Below are 18,878 nucleotides of genomic sequence, written 5' to 3' on the forward strand. Positions count from 1 at the left end.
ACACACACACATACTCACACTGCCAGTTGCTGGCCATGGGAGATGCTCGCACTCTACTAGAGTCCCTGTCCACACTGCCCAGGACTTGGGCATCCAATCCAGGCTTTGCTTGACTTATGTGTCACTGGGGCTGTGTCCATGGCCACTAACCTGGGACTGTCCAGTCTGCTGCTCAGAAGCCCTGGTCAGGCGAGGCAGTTAGCGATGGCAGCAGGTTCAATTGCATGCCAGGAGCTGAGCTCGGGCTTCCCTGAGCTGGGTCTTCCCTGAGCACATGGAGAGCAGGAAGAGCAAGACCATCCAGGGCAAGGAGCCCTGGTGAGGCATAGAGCCCCAGGCCTCTGTCCCAGAAGTGCTGCCCTCAGAGACAGCTGACTGACCCTCCTCCTTAGAGTAGAGGTGTGGACCCCACGAATGTCCTGAGCCTCAGCCCCACATGACACCTGGACCTGTTATTTGTCCTTAGTAGCCAGGCTGAGTCTCCCCAGGAAAGTAGGGGTACAAGGTGCCTCGCTCTTGCATTCCACATCAGGAATATAGGGTCATCCTGACTCCATAGCAGAGATATGGGGTCACTCTGACTCCACATCAGGGATTTGGTGTTAACCTGACTCCATAGTAGGGATATAGGGACACCTGACTCCACAAAAAGAATATGAGTCACCCTGATTCCACAGCAGGGCTCCTAGGTCACCCCAACTTTACTGCAGGGTTCCAAGTCACCCCAACTTTGCATCAGGGCTCTCAACTCATCCTGTCCTGCCCTGCCTTGCCCATCTCTGGCCCCCAGCTCATGTCCCCTAACCCTGTGTGCTATTGCCTCACAGAGAGCGAGGTGAGTGCGGAGGAGGAAGGCTTTGAGAACCTGTCATCCATGGCCTCCACCTTCATCGTGCTCTTCCTGCTGAGCCTCTTCTACAGCACTACAGTCACACTGTTCAAGGTAGGCCCTGACACAAGCCAGCACCCCATATCCCCCAACCCCACCCTCTGTGATGTGTCATTGTCTGTTCCTGCAGGTGAAGTGACCCAGAGTTGAGACACAAATGTAGAGGACCCTGCAGCTGAACTGTGGCCTACCCATGTTATCCAGCCTGGCAGCCCTGGTGATAATGCACTGTGACAGGCTGTCCCTGCCCACACACTTGGCTTCAAATAAACTCTTCCTCCTCCCACTCTGCTGTCCTGAGCGGTCTGTGTGCCTCCCTCCTTCACTAACAGCCAAGGGCACAGGGGAAAGGGGGTCCCCACAGGCCTACAGGAATGTCAGGTCCCCAGAAGCCAACTGCCAAGCCTTCAAGACCTATCATCAGTGACTTCAAATGTTCCCATGAAGTTCCCCTTGGGACCCACAGAGAGACCAGGACCTGTGGGGGCTTGTGTACAGTAAGGGATGTGGTGTAGTGAGGAACAGTAGCAGGGCAGAGTCAGTGCCTCTACCCAGACCGTAAGGCTGAGTCAGGCAGGCCTTAGCAAGGCCATGGTGGGCAGGTACCTGTCAGGCACAATATCCACACCTCAGGGAGTCCACATAGAGGGGCAGGCAACATGGGGCACTGATACCAGCCAAGGTTCTGGCTCCATCTTTATCTGTGGTCCCAACTCAGACTCAAGAATAAAGGACCCATAAGTAGCATCCCTCAGACAGGTCAGACCCTGAGACAAGGACCCCACTTCAGTGAGGGCCTCGGTTAAGAAGTCTCACTCAAAAAAGTGCAGTCTTTCTCAATAAAGGTCTACCTAGAGAAGCTCAGATAATGGAGGCCCAACACAGATGAGTCTTCTCTCTGTGCCTCCCACATCCAATAGGGGCATGTCTGGAATAAGGAATGACACATCAGATAGGCGGTCCCATATTGAATAAGGGTCCCACCTTGGATAAAGGTATCTTTCAAATAAGACAAATTTTGAACCTCAGATAAGAGGTGTCATTTATACAAGTTTCCTTTGGGACCAAAGTGATAAAATAGAAGGTAGGGTAAATCCTGGATCATCCCATGAATAAATATGGTACCCAGGGCATTATCAGGAGTAATAACTGAGTACAGATCCAATGGAAGGCCTGAGCATCTCCACATAAGGACCAATCCTCCTGCAAAGAACCCCATCTCAAATAACAGCTCTCACCTCATCTAAGGGTCCTACATGAGGAAAAGAGTCTCAGCACATAGAAGAAGTCACAAGAAATATAAAGTCCCACCTAATAAAGTGTGTCACATCAGGAAAGGGACTCACCACAGACCAGGGCTACAAATAATGTAGGGCCTAAACTCATAAATAGTAACCCCTAAATAGTAAGGGGTACTATCTCAGATAAATATTCAAGATAAGTGGCCCAAAATCAGATAAGTAGTCCTACCTCAGGTAATGAGTATAACCTCAGGTAAAAGGTGCCAACTCAGTTAAAGACGCCCCCCCCCCCCCCGGTCAGGTAGAATCCCACAACAGATAGAAGGTCCCAATTTAGATAGAGCCCCACCTCAAATAAAGATCCCTATTTAGAAAAGGAGTCCCAAATCAGGTAAAAAGTCACATCTCAGGAAAAAACTAACTTCAGATAAGAGGTTCCAACTCAGGTAAGGAGTTCAATTTCCATTAATGAGTCCCACCTCACTGACATAAAGAAACCCTCCTGGGGCCCGGAGAGATAGCACAGCAGTGTTTGCCTTGCAAGCAGCCGATCCAGGACCTAAGGTGGTTGGTTCGAATCCCGGTGTCTCATATGGTCCCCCGTGCCTGCCAGGAGCTATTTCTGACCAGACAGCCAGGAGTAACCCCTGAGCACTGCCGGTCTGTGGCCCAAAAACCAAAAAAAAGAAAAAAGAAACCCTCCTGAGATAGGTTTTAACACATACAAGGAGTTTCATCTAAAGAAAAATGTCCCACCACAATAAAGATTCCATGTCAAGTAAGTTGTCCACCTCAGATAAAGAATCCCACTAAGAGGAGTCCACTCTTAGATAAGGAGTCCATCTCAGGTAAAGATACCCATATATTAAAGGGTCCCACCTCAGGCAAGAGGTCACAACTCAGGAAGAGTCCTACCTCAGATAGAGTCCCACATCAGGTGAGTCCCACCTCAGGTAAGAAATCAAAACTCAGGAAAAGAGTCCCACCTCAGATAAAAAGTCTTACCTCAGGTAAGGGATCACATCTTAGGTAAAGAGTCTCACATCTGAAAAGGAGTCCTACTACGTATAGAGTCACACCAGTGAGAGTCCCACCAAAAATAAGAGGTCCCAACTCAGATATCATCCCACCTCAGATAAGCGTTTTTACAGCAGATGAAGAGTTCCACTCAAGTAGAAGATTCTCATGTTAAAAGTCCCAACTTAGGGGGCAGGAGCATTGGCACAAATTGTAGGGAGTTTGCCTTGCAGGCGCTAGCCTAGGACAGACTGTGGTTTGATCCTCCAGCGTCCCATATGGTCCCCCAAGCCAGGGGCAATTTCTGAGCACATAGCCAGGAATAACCCCTGAGCATCACCGTGTATGCCTCCCAAAAACAAAAACAAAAACAAAAATTCAAACTTAGGTAAATAGTTCAAAGTTAATTAAAAGTCTCAACTTAGTCTTAGGTCATATCTCAGTGAAGACTCCCACCTCAGATAAGGGGTTCTAACACAGGCAAAGAGTCCCACTTTAGATAAAGAATTCCACCTATGATAAGAGGACCCAACTCAGGAAAAGAGTCACACCTCCTATCTCAGAAAATAGTTCCACATTAGGGTAAGGGGTACATCACAGATAGCAAGTCCTACATCAGCTCCAGAGGCCCAACTCATAAAAATTCCACCTCAGTAAAGGAGGGAGATGTGGGATGCATGCTGGGAACAGGGGTGGAGGGAGGACAACACTGGTGGTGGGAATGCCCCTCACTAGTTGTCACTACGTGCCTCAAATATTACTGTGCGAGAATTGTAATTCACTTCGACCATAATAAAAATTTAAAAAAAAATCCCACCTCAGATAAAGGGTCCAACACAGGTAAAGAGTCCCACTTTACATGAGAGAACCCAATTCAGGTAGAGTCCCACCTCAGGAAAGTGTTGAATCTCATATAAAGAGTACCACCTCAAATAATATAACCTAATCAGGTAAAGAGCTGCACTTCAGATAAAGTGTCCCATTTCAGGTAAAGGGTTCCACCTCAGGTAATGAGACTCACCTCAGCTAACAAGTCAGACCTTAATGAAGTATCTCACCTCAAGTAAAGTGTCCTCCTCAAACAAGGGTGAGAACAAAGATAAGGAAAAAAGTAACACATCAATAAGGCATCCCACCTCATTTAAGATGGCCCACCTCAAATAATCATCCCACAGAGGGATCCCACCTCAGATAAGGTGTCCCATCTAAGGTAGAGTCCACCTCAAACAATGAATTTTAACTCATGAAAAGGATCTCATGGCATGTAAAGTGTCACATCTCTGGTAGAGTCCCAACTTATATAAGAGGTCCCAGCCTTGCATGTGGTCAACATCAAGTTTAATTCCCAGCATCCCATATGGTCCCCTGAGTGTTCCAGAAGTTATTCCTGAGCGTAGAGTCAGGATTAACCCCTAAGCACAGTTGGATGGAGCTCAAAAAAAGCAAAAGTAGTACCACCAAGATACTGAGTCCCACTGATACTGAGTATCAGTAAGGAGTCCCATCTCAGGTAAAGAGTCCAATCTTAGTTAAGTATTCTCACCTCGAGTAAAGAGCCCCTTGTTAGGGAACGGGTGCACAAAAATGAGGAGTGCTACCTCAAGTAAGGGGTCCCATATCAAGTAAAGAGTTCCACCTAGGAAAAGGATCCCAACTCAGTTAAGGCATTCCACATCAGGAAAGTAAGGAGTCCCACCTGAGGACTACATCAGGTAAAATTTCTACCTCAGATTGGAGGTTTCTTTTTTTATTATTATTATTTTAATTTAAACACCATGATACAAACATGTCTGTAGTTGGGTTTCAGTCACAAAAAGAACACCCTCATTCACCAGGGCAATATTCCCACCACCAATACACCCCATGTCCCTCCACCCACACCCCCTGCCTGTATTCGAGACAGGCATTCCACTTCTCTTGCTCATTAATATTGTCATGGTAGTTGTTAGTGTTCTAACTGCACTCACACCTCCTTGAGGTGAGCTTCATATAGTGAACTGGTCCTTCTGGCCCTCATTTCTGGGCATTATTACAATAATGTCTTTTATTTTTCTTAAAACCCATAGATAGGTGAGACTATTCTGTGTGTTTCTCTCTCTGACTTATTTCACTCAGCATAATAGTTTCCATGTCCCTCCATGTATAGGAAAATTTCATGACTTCATCTTTCCGGACAGCTGCATAATATTCCATCTGTATATGTACCACAGTTTCTTTAGCCATTCCTCTGTTGAAGAGCATCATGGTTGTTTCCAGAGTCTGGCTATTGTAAATAGTACTGCGATGACTATAGGTGTGAGGAAGGAATTTTTGTATTGCATTTTTGTGTTCCTAGGGTATATCCCTAGGAGTGGGATAGCTGGATCATATGGGAGTTCAATTTCCAGTTTTTTGAGGAATCTTCATATTGTTTTCCATAAAGGTTGGACTAGACAGCATTCCTACCAACAGTACATGATAGTTCTTTTCTCCCCACATCCCTACCAGCACTTATTGTTCTTGATCTTTGTGATGTGTGCCAGACTCTGTGGCATGAGATGATATCTCATTGTTGTTTTGATAATTAGTGATGTGGAGCATTTTTTCATGTGCCTTTTGGCCATTTGTATTTCTTCTTTGACAAAGTGTCTGTTCATTTCTTCTCCCCATTTTTTGATGGGATTAGATGTTTTTTTCTCGTAAAGTTCTGTGAGTGCCTTGTATATTTTGGATATTAGCCCTTATCTGATGGCTATTGGGTAAATAGTTTCTCCCACTCAGTGGATGGCTCTTGTATCCTGGGCACTGTTTCCTCTGAGATGCAGAAGCTTCTCAGCTTAATATATTCCCATCTGTTTATCTCTGCTTCCACTTGTTTGGAGAGTGCTGTTTCCTCCTTGAAAATGCCTTTAGTCTCAATGTCATGGAGTGTTTTACCTACGTGTTGTTCTATATACCTTATGGTTACAGATCTGATATCTAGGTCTTTAATCCACTTGAATTTTACCTTTGTGCATGGTGTTAGCTGGGGGTCTGAGTTCACTTTTTTGCAAGTGGCTAACCAGTTGTGTCAACACCACCTGTTGAAGTTTTCCTTGCTCCATTTAGGATTTCTTGCTCCTTTATCAAAAATTAAGTGAGTGTTGATCTGGGGAACATTCTCTGAATACTCAAGCCTATTCCATTGATCTGAGGGTCTGTCTTTATGCCAATACCATGCTGTTTTAATAATTATTGCTTTGTAATACAGTTTAAATTTGAGGAAAGTAATACCACCCATATTCTTTTTTCCCAAGGATTTCTTTAGCTATTCGTGGGTGTTTGTTGTTCAAAATGAATTTCAGAAGTGTTTGATCTACTTCTTTAAATAATTCCATGGGTATCTTTAGAGGGATCATATTAAATCTTTACAATACTTTAAGGAGTATTGCCATTTTAATAATGTTAATCCTGCCAATTCATGAGCAGGGTATGTGGTTCAATTTTCGTGTGTCCTCTCTTATTTCTTGAAGCAGAGTTTTATAGTTTTCTTTGTTTAGGTCCTTCATGTCTTTAGTCAAGTTGACTTCAAGATATTTGAGTTTCTGTGACACTAATGTGAAGGGGTTGTTTTCTTAATGTCCATTTATTCTCTATCATTTTTGGTGTATAATAAGGCCATTGATTTTTGCGTGTTAATTTTATAGTCTGTCACATTGCTATATTAGTCTATTGTTTCTAGAAGCTTTTTATAGAGTCTTTTGGGTTTTCTAGTATCATGTCATGTGCAGTGAGAGCTTGACTTCTTCCTTTCCTATCTGGATTCCCTTGATATCTTTTTCTTGTCTAATCACTATAGCAAGTACTTCCAGTACTATGTTAAATAGGAGTGCTGAGAGGACAGCCTTGTCTTGTACCAGAATTTAGAGGAAAGGTTTTTAGCTTTTCTCCATTGAGGATAATATTTGCCATTGGCTTGTGGTAGATGGCCTTAACTATATTGATAAAGATTCCTTTTATTCCCATCTTGCTGAGAGTTTTTCTCAAAAATGGGTGTTGGACCTTATCAAAGGCTTTCTCTGCATCTATTGATATAATCACGTTGTTTCTATTTTTCCTGTTGTTGATGTTGTGTATTATGTTGATAGATTTATGGATGTTAAACCTTCCTTACATTCCTAATATGAAACCTACTTGATCATAGTGTATGACCTTCTTGATGAGGCATTGGATCCTATTTACCAGGATTTTGTTGAGGATCTTTGCATCTGCGTTCATCAGAGATATTAGTCTATAATTTTCTTTTTTGGCAGCATCTCTGTCTGGTTTTGGTGTCAAGGTGATGTTGGCTTTATAAAAACCAGCAGTTTGTCTATCTTGTTTATTTTTTGAAAAAACAGCACCTGGTCTCATTGATTTTTGTATTGTTTTTTTGTTTCTATGTTGTTTATTTCTGCTCTGGTAGTTATTATTTCTTGTCTTCTGCCCGTGTTTGGGTTTCTCTGCTGCTGTTTTTTCAGATCCATAAGGTGCCCCCTTAAGCTGTTAAGTCTGTTGTTTTCTTCTTTCTTAATGTAGGCCTATATTGCTATGAGTCTCCCCCTAATTACTGCTTTTGCTTGTCCCACAAATTTTGACAATTTGTTTCTTTATTATCATTCATCTCAAGAAATCTTTTTATTTCCTCCTTGATTTCCTCCTTGATTCAACTATTTTTGAGTAGCATGTTGTTTAGTCTCCAAGTGCTGGATTTTCTCCAGACCTTATTTTTACAATCAATCTTGATCTCTGTTGCATATTGATCTGATAGGGTGCTTCTTATAATCCTTATATTTATGACTTTGTGCAAGTTAGATTTATATCCTAAGACATGATCTAGTCTAGAGAAGGTTCTATGTGCACTTGAAAGGAATGTGTATTTTGCTTTCTGTGGTGGCAGGCCTTATATAAGTTCATTAGTTCTAGTTTTTCTAGTTTCTCATTTAGGGCTATTATGTCTTCGCTGGTTTTCTGTATGGTGGATATGTCTAGTGGTGATAATGGAGTATTGAAATCTCCTACTACTATCATATTTCCTTCCATATGTTTCTCTAGGTTTGTGAGCAAATGCCTTACATATTTTGCTGGCTCTACATTTGGTGCATAAATGTTGATCAGAGTTAGTACTTCTTAGTCTAATGTTCCCCTGATCAGTAAGTAGTGATCTTTTTTTGTCTGAGTACTTTCTTGAGGTTGAATGCAATTTCATCTGATATAAGAATGGATGTCCCAGTTTTTTTTTTTTGTTTTCCAGTGGCTTGAATAATTGAATTCCATTCTTTTATTCTAAGCCTGTGTCTAGCCTGTTCTTTTAGGTGTGTTTCTTGAAGGCAGCATATATCTGGTTTTTGTTTTCTGATCCAACCCTCTACTCTATCTTATAATGGGGAAGTTTAGTCTGTTGACATTTAAGATTATTGACAGAAAGGGTTGTTGTGTTATTGTATTGTGTAGAGTGGTTGCTGTTACAACTGGGTATTTGAACTGTGTAATTTATCTTTGTGTAGTCCATTTAGAGTCGGTTTGTGAGAGTTCTTTTTTGTCTGAGAATGTTTTTAGTCCTCCCTTCCATATGAATGAGAATTTTGCCAGGTAGTGGACTCTAGGGTGGAAGTTTCTTTCATTCAGTAGTTTAAATATGTCATTCCAATGTCTTCTTGCTTGAATTCTTTCAAATCAGAGATCTGCTTTGATTCTTTCTTCCTCTGTACTTTTTCTCCTTTATTGCTTAAATTCATCTTTCTGTTTGTTGTTTGCCATTTGGATTAATATATGTCTTGGTATTGGTCTGTTAGGATCTATTTTATTAGGGATTATTTTTGCCTCTTGGATTTGTAACGTGTCTCTTTCCAGAGGGTGGAAAATTTTTCTATTATTTCCCTCTGTACTTGTTTTTTCCCTTTCCCTTTCCCTTTCCCCTCCCCTTCTGATATTCCTAAAATTCGTAGGTTATTTCTTTTGTCTTTGTTCATTAGGTACCTAACATTTTCTTCAATGTTTTGTCTCTTGTTGCCTTATTGACTTCCTTGTCATTGTTGGTTTGTAGTTTTTCTTTAAGTTCTGCTAAGTGCTCTTTCTACTGTGTAATTCTGCTATTATGGCTTACTATCATGTTTTTTATTTCCCTTATTTCCATTTGTATGGATTCTCTCATCTTCTGTAAAAGTCCTTCTTAGAGTTAGTTGAATTGTTCATCTATAGGTTTCTTGATTTCGCAGGCTAGTTAGTCCTTGATTTCTATTGCTAAGACATTCATTGCCACTTCTAGGTCCTCATCTATTGGGCTCATGCATTTTGGTGGACTTGGAAACTTGCTAGGATTTCTCTTTATTTCCCCAGCTGCTAGTGTCTTCCTTACTTTACCCATATTTCTTTGCATTTAGTGACTTTGAATGTTGAAATTTCAGGTTTTTTAATAAAGTGGTCTGCTGTATTATTGTATTAGAAGTGCTTAAAGGTACATCCAAATTTGAGTTTATTTTTCCTAGCCAGATGAGCTTGTCTAAGTAAGAGGTATTACAAGCTATTTAATTGTTTTTATATTCTGCTTTATGGGCTGTGGATTATCTGAGAAAACTGAGTGTTGTGTCTGGGTTGCCTAGACCTATATATTATGAGTTAGAATGTCTTCGTGCAGATATATGAGCATCCAAGCAGTCTGGGGATTCGTTGGTAGGGGGCAGGGCACAGATAAATCTAGCCTGTGGTCAGTCCTGGTGCCCAGTGGAGAGTTTGTGAGGTCTGGGGGTAAAGGGTAGGGTGCAAATGCACCTGGACTGCAGTAGGTCCCGGTGCCCAGCAGAGAATTCGCACAGTCTGAGCTACAATTAATCTTCGATTAAAGGACAAGAAATGCAAAATAGGGCAGGAAAAGCCTCTTCAATAAGTGGTGTAAAACCACTCAGTGAACCATATTTTCAACCTCAGATGGACAGTTCTGAAGAAGGGTAGCCACAAAGAATTAATAAACCAAGCCAGTCAGGAGAGAATCATGGAGTCAGTGGCTTCTAGCCTCCTGAATCTCTCTGTGTGCCAAGTCAAACTGACCTTTCTTTATTAAAGAAGTACAAATTTACCAGGAGAGGAGAGGTAAAATTAGATCCAGGTGCACTTTTACATATCAAAGGGATAGGTAAAAAGAAAAGAGGAAATTTGGGGAACACCTTTGTTTTGGGTAAAAGCAGGGTATGACTTAACAAAATGGTGTTGAGACAACCATTCAGCCACATACATAAAAGCCAACTCAGGGGCTGGAGATATAGCATGGAGGTAAGGCGTTTGCCTTGCATGCAGAAGGACAACAGTTCAAATCCCAGCATCCCATATGGTTCCCCAAGCCTGCCAGGAGTGATTTCTGAGCATAGAGCTAAGAGTAATCCCAGAGCACTGCCGGTGCTGCCAGGTGTGACCAAAAAACAAACAAAGAAACAAAAAGAAACAACACCTCAGACCTCTATCTAACACCATGCACAAAGGTCAAATCAAAATGGATTAAAAACCTTAATATCATACCTGAAACTATAAGGTATATAGAAAAAAATGTACTCAAAACACTCCATGACTTTGAGACTAAAGGTGCCTTCAAGGAGGAAACACCACTGTCCAAGCAAGTGGAAGCAGAGATAAGCAAATGGGACTAAATTAAACTGAGAATGTTTTGCACTTCAAAGAAAACAGTGACTAGGATACAAAGTCCACTCATAGAATTGGAGAAGCTATTCACCCAATACCCATCTATCTGATAAGGGGCTAATATCTAAGCTATACAAGGTACTCACAGAACTTAAGAAGAAAAAATTCTGCGCTAAAGGTAAGGTGCCTGCCTTACCTGCGCTAGCCTAGGACGGACCGCGGTTCGATCCCCCGGCGTCCCATATGGTCCCCCAAGCCAGGAGCGACTTCTGAGCGCATAGCCAGGAGTAACCCCTGAGCGTCACCGGGTGTGGCCCAAAAACCAAAAAAAAAAAAAAAAAGAAAAAAAAAAAAGAAAAAATTCTGCTGGAGCAGGATTTTTAGCCGGCAAGGGCTGGTCCCAGGCAGACCTCCACATGTGCCAGGGGCCTCTTGGCCCGGCCTAGGGTAGGGGGGCCCGGACCTGGGTCACCCGACCCCCTCTTCCTCTTTCCTCCGGATCTCCAGGTGGGTTCCTGGGAGGAGCTGATGGGGCACCCTGGGTTTTCCCCACTCCCAGGCCGGTTCTGGAGACTGGCCTAGGGTGGGGCTTGAACTCCTGCCCTTTGGGCCTGGGAGGGTCTTCCTCCCTTCCTGGAGCAGGATTTTTAGCCGGCATGGGCTGGTCCCAGGCAGACCTCCACATGTGCCAGGGGCCTCTTGGCCCGGCCTAGGGTAGGGGGGCCCGGACCTGGGTCACCCAACCCCCCTCTCCCTCTTTCCTCCGGATCTCCAGGTGGGTTCCTGGGAGGAGCTGATGGGGCACCCTGGTTTTTCCCCACTCCCAGGCCAGCTCCAGAGGTTGGCTTAGGGGGTGGAGTTTGATCTGGGGGTTGGCAGATAGCTGCTCAGCTATACTCAGGCTATCACTGGCAATTTCATACCAGTCTACATGTTGCAAACCGCGCGGGGGCGAACATATACTCCTCCCAACCATCAGTACCCCAGATTTACCCTTCTTAACTTCAGTAACACACAGTTCTAATCTCTGACCAAAGACATACAGTGGATCTAACAATCCCAGAACTATTTAGAAGGACATAAATTGAACACATATATCTTTTGAATATTTTATGTGTATTTTCTTTAACTGCTGTAACTCTCTATATATTCTTCTACCATGATATTTCTATCCACTTTTCATCTTGCCTTTTCTTTGTAAGCTGTTCAGTAAGGATTGTTGGTGGAACTGTCCCTCAGTTTGATGCCTATGATTGATCTATGTCATGGAAATTGCTGGTCTTGTTCCTATTGCCTCCAGATGCGCCGATAACACTTCATGGCATGTCTTTGTTTGCATAGACACATTAAAATGGGAAAACACTATACATACAGATAAGTTTTTATCTAATAAATCTCAGTACAATGTACCTTACACCCTGAACATTGATATAATGACCTGGCACAGGCCTCAGAAGAATGGGCATCCTCCATTCACGCCGGAACCAGGCAAGCTATCTATGAAACATCCAAGGTCTTTTATAGCAACAGCTGGAAGCAGTCCTCTCCCAGGAAAGACACTACCAAGGGTCTGACATCGACCTCCTAAAAAGAGACTTCCGTTTACACTGAGAAGACTTGACAACAACAATGACCTGCTCTACAGGACATGGTTCTCTCTATTGTCCCTTAAGTGTGAGGTGAAACGAGAGGATGCTCTGCACCATCCTGACTGCAATATGGGATATGCAGACTCCAGGATCTTTAATACAGAAGCATGATACCAACAACAGAGACTATGTGAGGAATGGAGGTGTATTGCCACTACAGACGATGACTTGGATTGGACAAACTAGTTTGCCTGGAGCCTAGAGTCAGTCCTGTGCCAGGAAACTTCAGGGGTAGGGTCTCCTTGTATTTAGACCATAATTTTTCTTTCCATGTCCCTTATATTTTGGTGGGCCTATGCAAACAAATGCCACTCTAACACCATTTTTTACTATGTTCCCTTGACTCCAATCCTTAAGAAAAACAACCCACTAAAACTTTTGAGGTTAATTTAAACTAGTAAGCATGTGCATGGAACTAGATAAATGTACTTTGCCCTCAATGTTTAAGGAGTTACATAAGTCTAATATCTTTAGATTATATTGTGTGCTGCTAAGAAATAGTATGTATTGGGCCCGGAGAGATAGCACAGCGGCGTTTGCCTTGCAAGCAGCTGATCCAGGACCAAAGGTGGTTGGTTCGAATCCCGGTGTCCCATATGGTCCCCCGTGCCTGCCAGGAGCTATTTCTGAGCAGACAGCCAGGAGTAACCCCTGAGCACCTCCGGGTGTGACCCAAAACACCAAAAAAAAAAAAGAAATAGTATGTACTACAACTGGGGATTTGAGGGACAAAGTAATTGTATTGTACATGGGTTCAGTTTTGTTTTTCTTAATGTTCTTTGGCTGAAAGTTCAAGGCTGGGATATCATTGATGGGACTACCAAGAATTCTGTTTATGGGTGATTGTGCTTCCACTGTAACTTTACCCTGTCCTCTTTCTTTGCATCTTTGTTGTCACAATTAAAATAATAAAAAAAAGAAAAAAGAAAAAATCTAACTCCATAAAAAATGGGGAGAAGAAATGAACAGACATTTCCTCAAAGAAGAAATATAAATGGCCAAAAGCCACATAAAAAATGCTCCATATCACTAATCATCAGGGAAATTAAAATCAAAACAACAATGAGGTATCTTCTCATGCCACAGACTGGCACACAACAGAAAGAACAACCAGTGCTGGTGTGGATGCCGGTAGAAAAGAACTCTTTCTATGTTCCCTTGACTCCAATTCTTAAGAAAAACAAGCCACTAAAACTTTTGATATTAACTTAAACTAGTTAGCATGTGCATGGAACTAGAGAAATGTACGTTGCCCTCAATGTTTAAGGAGTTACATAAGTCTAATGTCTTTAGATTATATTGTGTGCTGCTAAGAAATAGTATGTACTACAACTGGGGATTTGAGGGACAAAGTAATTGTATTGTACAGGGGTTCAGTTTTGTTTTTCTTAATGTTCTTTGGCTGAAAGTTCAAGGCTGGGATATCATCGATGGGACTACCGAGAATTCTGTTTATGGGTGATTGGGCTTCCACTGTAACTTTACCCGGTCCTCTTTCTTTGCATCTTTGTTGTCATAATTAAAATAATAAAAAATAATTTAAAAAATAAATAAATAAATAAATAAATAAATAAATATAAAAAAAAAGAAAAAAAAAAGAAAAGAACTCTTTCTTATTCACTGCTAGTGGGAATACTATCTAGTCCAATCTATCTGGAAAGCAATATGGCTATTCCTTTAAAAAAAAATTGAAAATTGAGCTTCCATATGATCTAACAATACAACTCCATAGAATATACCCTAGGAACACAAAAACACCATACAAAAAAATGTCCTCTGTACTCCTATGTTCATCACAGCACTATTTACAATAGCCAGAATCTGAAAACAACCCAGGTATCTGACAACAGATGAGTGGTTAAAGAAATTGTGGTATATTTACTTAATTGAATACTATGCAGCTGTTAGGAAATATGAAGTTATGGATTGACATAGAGACTATTAGGTTGAGTGAAATGAGGGGAGAGGGATAGAATAGTCTCATTCAACTGTGGGGTATAACAAAAGTAAAAGACAGTATGGTAATAATATCCAGAGACTACAGAGATGATGGCCTGAAGGAGCAGCCAATGATATCAAGCTTACCACAAAGAGTAGTGAGCTCTGCAATTAGGGAAATAACTGCACTGGCAACTACCATGACAATGGGTGGGGGAGAGAAAGAAATAGAATTCCTGTCCTAAGACAGGCAGGAGGGGGAGGGGGAGGGAAATGGGGAACACTGGTAGCTGGAGAGTTACACTGGTGAAGAGTGGTGTACATTTCAATGACTAAAACCCAACTACAAACATTTCTGTAACTATGATGCTTGAATAAAGAAATGATTAAATATTCAAAAAGACAGTTACCAGGAAATCTCATTCATAAGAGGTGTATAAAGATGTATAAAGAGGGACCCGGAGAGATAGCACAGTGGTGTTTGCCTTGCAAGCAGCTGATCCAGGACCAAAGGTGGTTGGTTCGAATCCCGGTATCCCATATGGTCCCCCGTGCCTGCCAGGAGCTATTTCTGAGCAGACAGCCAGGAGTAACCCCTGAGCACTGCCGGGTGTGGCCCAAAAACCAAAAACAAAACAAAAAAAAAGATGTATAAAGAATTACACAAGGAAGCCAAGCCTTAGGAACCAAGCCTCAAACACATAAAACAGGGAATGAGGAGGCAGGGCAGGGTGAACAGAGAACATAGGCCTCTGGTGGAGGGAGAGTAATATCCTGAGAAAGGGTGTGTAGGGACTCAGACAGACATTACCCTGAGCAGGGGATGGGGACCATGGGTCCTGTGCAAGGATGGGCACATCCTGTAGCCAGTCAAGGCACAGCAGCACTGCACACATAAAACAATAATTTCAGCACCATTGTAAATTGATGCCTCAATGAAAATTAATTTTAAATTTAAATAAAAAGTTTCTTTTTCTTTGTTCTGGATAACAGCAAATAGTTGCTGTGTTCTTGTTCTAAAGAGCCTCTACCCCCAGACTAACAAATGATAAGTATACAAAAATATCTATGCTCAGATTAAAACAGGCACTTGCTTTCATACAAAGACTGTAAGTTTCTCAGCAGGTCTAGTAGATGAAATCCTGAGTCAGAAAAGAATGGAGAGATTTAGAACAACTCAACGAAATGAGCGCCCCACCAAGATTACTCAATCCAGCAGGTTATCCTCCAGATCTGAAGAACCCATGCTGAGCTCAGGGACAGGCAAGAGCTTAGGGAATTCACAGACTTGAACTCAGTTTTAAAAGAAGCATTAAAGGGAGATAGAAGGAAAAAAAGACCCATTAAAGGAGTTTCTTTGAAGGACAAGACTAACTTCCCAGAACGTGGCATTGAGTGTGGCATCACTCACAGCACTTATGGTTGCCTTCTACTAGGTTAATAAAGAGGCTGTTTACTCCTAGCTTGCTAAGGGATTCTGTGAATTTTCAATAATGAGTTAATATCTCATCTATATTGAATGTTCTGTGTATTATCATTTTATTTTACTTTCATAGATACTTGTATTGGTGTAGACACTTAAGCAGTATTTACAATACAATATTTTCTATTATAAAGCCAATGTTCCGTGGTGATAAAACAACTGTACTTTTATAGACCTATTCAGAGTGTCCTCTTAATTTTTATTTTTAATTTTTTAAGTGTTTTAATTTTTGTGTTTGTTTTGGGGCCACACCCAGCGGTGCTCAGGGGTTACTCCTGGCTATCTGCTCAGAAATAGCCCCTGGCAGGCACTGGGGGATCATATGGGATGCCAGGATTTGAACCAATGACCTTCTGCATGGAAGGCAAATGACTTACCTCCTGCTATCTCTCCGGCCCCGTGTTTTAATTTTTTTAATTTATGAAATTGCTATGAAGTACAATGTTATAAATAAATTTTCTTTATTCTCTTCCTCCTTACTAAACTCTGTATCTGTAAAATTGACATATTTCATGTATATTGGTAAAGAATTTAAAAATATTTTATTAATAATGACAGAGAAAACATCATGATTATCAGAATTAAATCCAAGTGCAAAATAAAATTAATGCTATATATATAATATATATGATATATAATCCTCAAGTTGAAAAGTCACTTACGTAAATGAGAATAAGCATTATTGTATTAAATTATTTAATTTCTTTACATAGATTAAAATCATTTAGTAATCAATCATCACTTTTACTAATTTATTTTCATTTTTAAATAATTTTTTATTCAAGCACCATGGTTACAAAAATGTTCATTGTTGGGTTTTAGTCATCAAATATACACCCCCTTTCACTAATGTAACTTTCCCACCACCAATGTTCCCCATTTTCCTCCTCTCCTACCTCTGCCTGTCTTTGGGACAGGCATTTTATTTCTCTCTCTATCATTGTCATGGTAGTTTGTCAGTGCAATTAATGCTCTAACTGCATTCACCACTCTTTGTGGTAAGCTTCAGTCATGGGCTGATCCTTCTAGTCCTCATCTCTATTGGCTCTGGATACTATTGTCAGACTGTCTTTGTTTTTGTTATCATAGCTCACAGATAAGTAGAACTATTCTATGTCTATCCCTCTCCCTCTGACTCATTTCACTCAGCTTAATAGTCTGATAATTCCATTTGCCATTTTTAAGTTTTGTTGAATCAAGAAGTATGAAGAAAATTTATTATGTGCCAAAGTAACAAGCTGGGGGGGGGGGGGGGGAAATTGGTGTAATTTGGTCACACCGGTAGCAGGATTAGTTTTGGAACACTGCATTCCTGAACAAACTGTATTATGAGCTGCTTTATAAGTCATGGTGTTGGAATTAGAATTTAAAAATATAGGTTAAAGTTATAAAAAATGATGTAAAAGACTGATAATAATATTAATAAATTACCTCCAAGAGACATGGAGTCCAGAATCTTCTGTGATATTGTAATATCATCTTGCTTCTGTTTTGTTGTTTTTTTTTGGGGGGGGGGAGGTTGATTAGGGGCAACATCTGAAAGTGTTCAAGACTTACTCCTGGCCCTATACTCAGAGGTCACTCCTGGTGGTGCTCAGAGGACCATATGTGGTACAGGGATGGAATCAGGGTTACCTGATTATAAGACCAATGCTTTATTCCCTATACTGTCTCTCTGGCCTCTTGGAAATTGATCCCAAAAAGAGGGTTTATCCCTTTAAGAACAAAGAATCCTCTCTATTAGACTCTGGTTTCAAATTGAGAAGCAATTGCCCTAGGGGCAAAAGAACCCAAGCTGGAAAAAGGTGCTTAGTTGGTGTGGCAGGTTGATATTGGTGATTGTGTTGATGGTGACTGCTGGGTTTTCCAAAAGGCTTTGCTGTAAGACCCTGGCTTCCTTCCTACCTGTTTTGTCCTATTAAGTTCTTTCACAGAAAAACCCATCTGGCCAGAATCATTCCTGCAACATGACAGGAGGAAGGTGTTTTCATTACACTGGCCCCATTCTGTCTCTTCTAGAACTGTTCCATGCTGTGACAGGGTCTAAATATAGAGTTGAAATCTTCTGTTCTTGACTTAGGAAGGGAACAGAGTTCAGCAGGTTGGGGAACCACAACTCTAGAAAAAGGGTCAAATATGTCATGATTTTTTTAAGTATAATAAAAAAATTGTGGGGAATGGGATATATGGATAGATATACCTATGAAGAGTCCAGAAATGGGCACCCCCTAAGAGAATTGCCTACACACACATACACAGAGACAAGGGAAAACAAAACATTGCAAGAACACTTTTTTATCATTACCTTATTTAAGTACAATGGTTTATGAAGTTATTTATAATACAATTGTTTCTAGCATTCAATGTTTTAACACCATTTTCACCACCAGTAGAACATTCCCTCTAATATTGTGCCCAATGACCCACCTACACCCAATATTGCTTCCTTGGAAGACAACAACATAATTTATGCTGTTTATTACAACTAAATGGTAATGGAGTTACAAAAATAAAACCAATGAAAGAAAATTTGTGAAAATTGTTATATCTCACGTTGTCTGAAGGTTGAATAAACCGTTTGCTGCTAGTTAAGCCTGTTGATTGTGTTTGTTGAGCTTAGGAGGCTTCTATGTTACTTTCCCATCTACTTTGCTATGCTCCTACTAGAGTGTCAGGATTAAGAAATTGGGTGGTGGGCTTTCTGACCCCTGCAGGAGCCGGCTCAGAGAGTTCCTAGGATCCTATATCAATTTGATCCCATCATTTTTCATCGACCAGGTAGGCAGTCCAGCCCAAATGCGGTTCCATCTCCTGCCTTTATAAAGCCCTGCATCACTCCATTTTTGGCTTTCTGACCCCTGCTGGAGCCAGCTCAGAGAGTCCCCAGGATCCTATGTCAACTTGATTTCATCATTTTTTCACCGATCAGGGAGAAGCACGGCTGCTTCACTCTCTCTGCGGCTGCACACATCTCACAAGCCATGAACCCCACCGCAATACAAGCCATGAACCCCAACCGGGTCAATGGGGAA

The 18,878-nt window shown here is 41.5% G+C and overlaps 1 pseudogene; it reads left to right on the forward strand.

Annotated features, from left to right (window-relative positions):
* Positions 1-274: 274 nt before the first annotated feature.
* The window catches only part of LOC126033497 (kelch-like protein 12), a 35,911-nt pseudogene continuing 17,307 nt past the window's right edge, over positions 275-18,878 (forward strand).

Source organism: Suncus etruscus, chromosome 17 (genome assembly GCF_024139225.1).
Source record: "Suncus etruscus isolate mSunEtr1 chromosome 17, mSunEtr1.pri.cur, whole genome shotgun sequence".
Taxonomy (NCBI): domain Eukaryota; kingdom Metazoa; phylum Chordata; class Mammalia; order Eulipotyphla; family Soricidae; genus Suncus; species Suncus etruscus.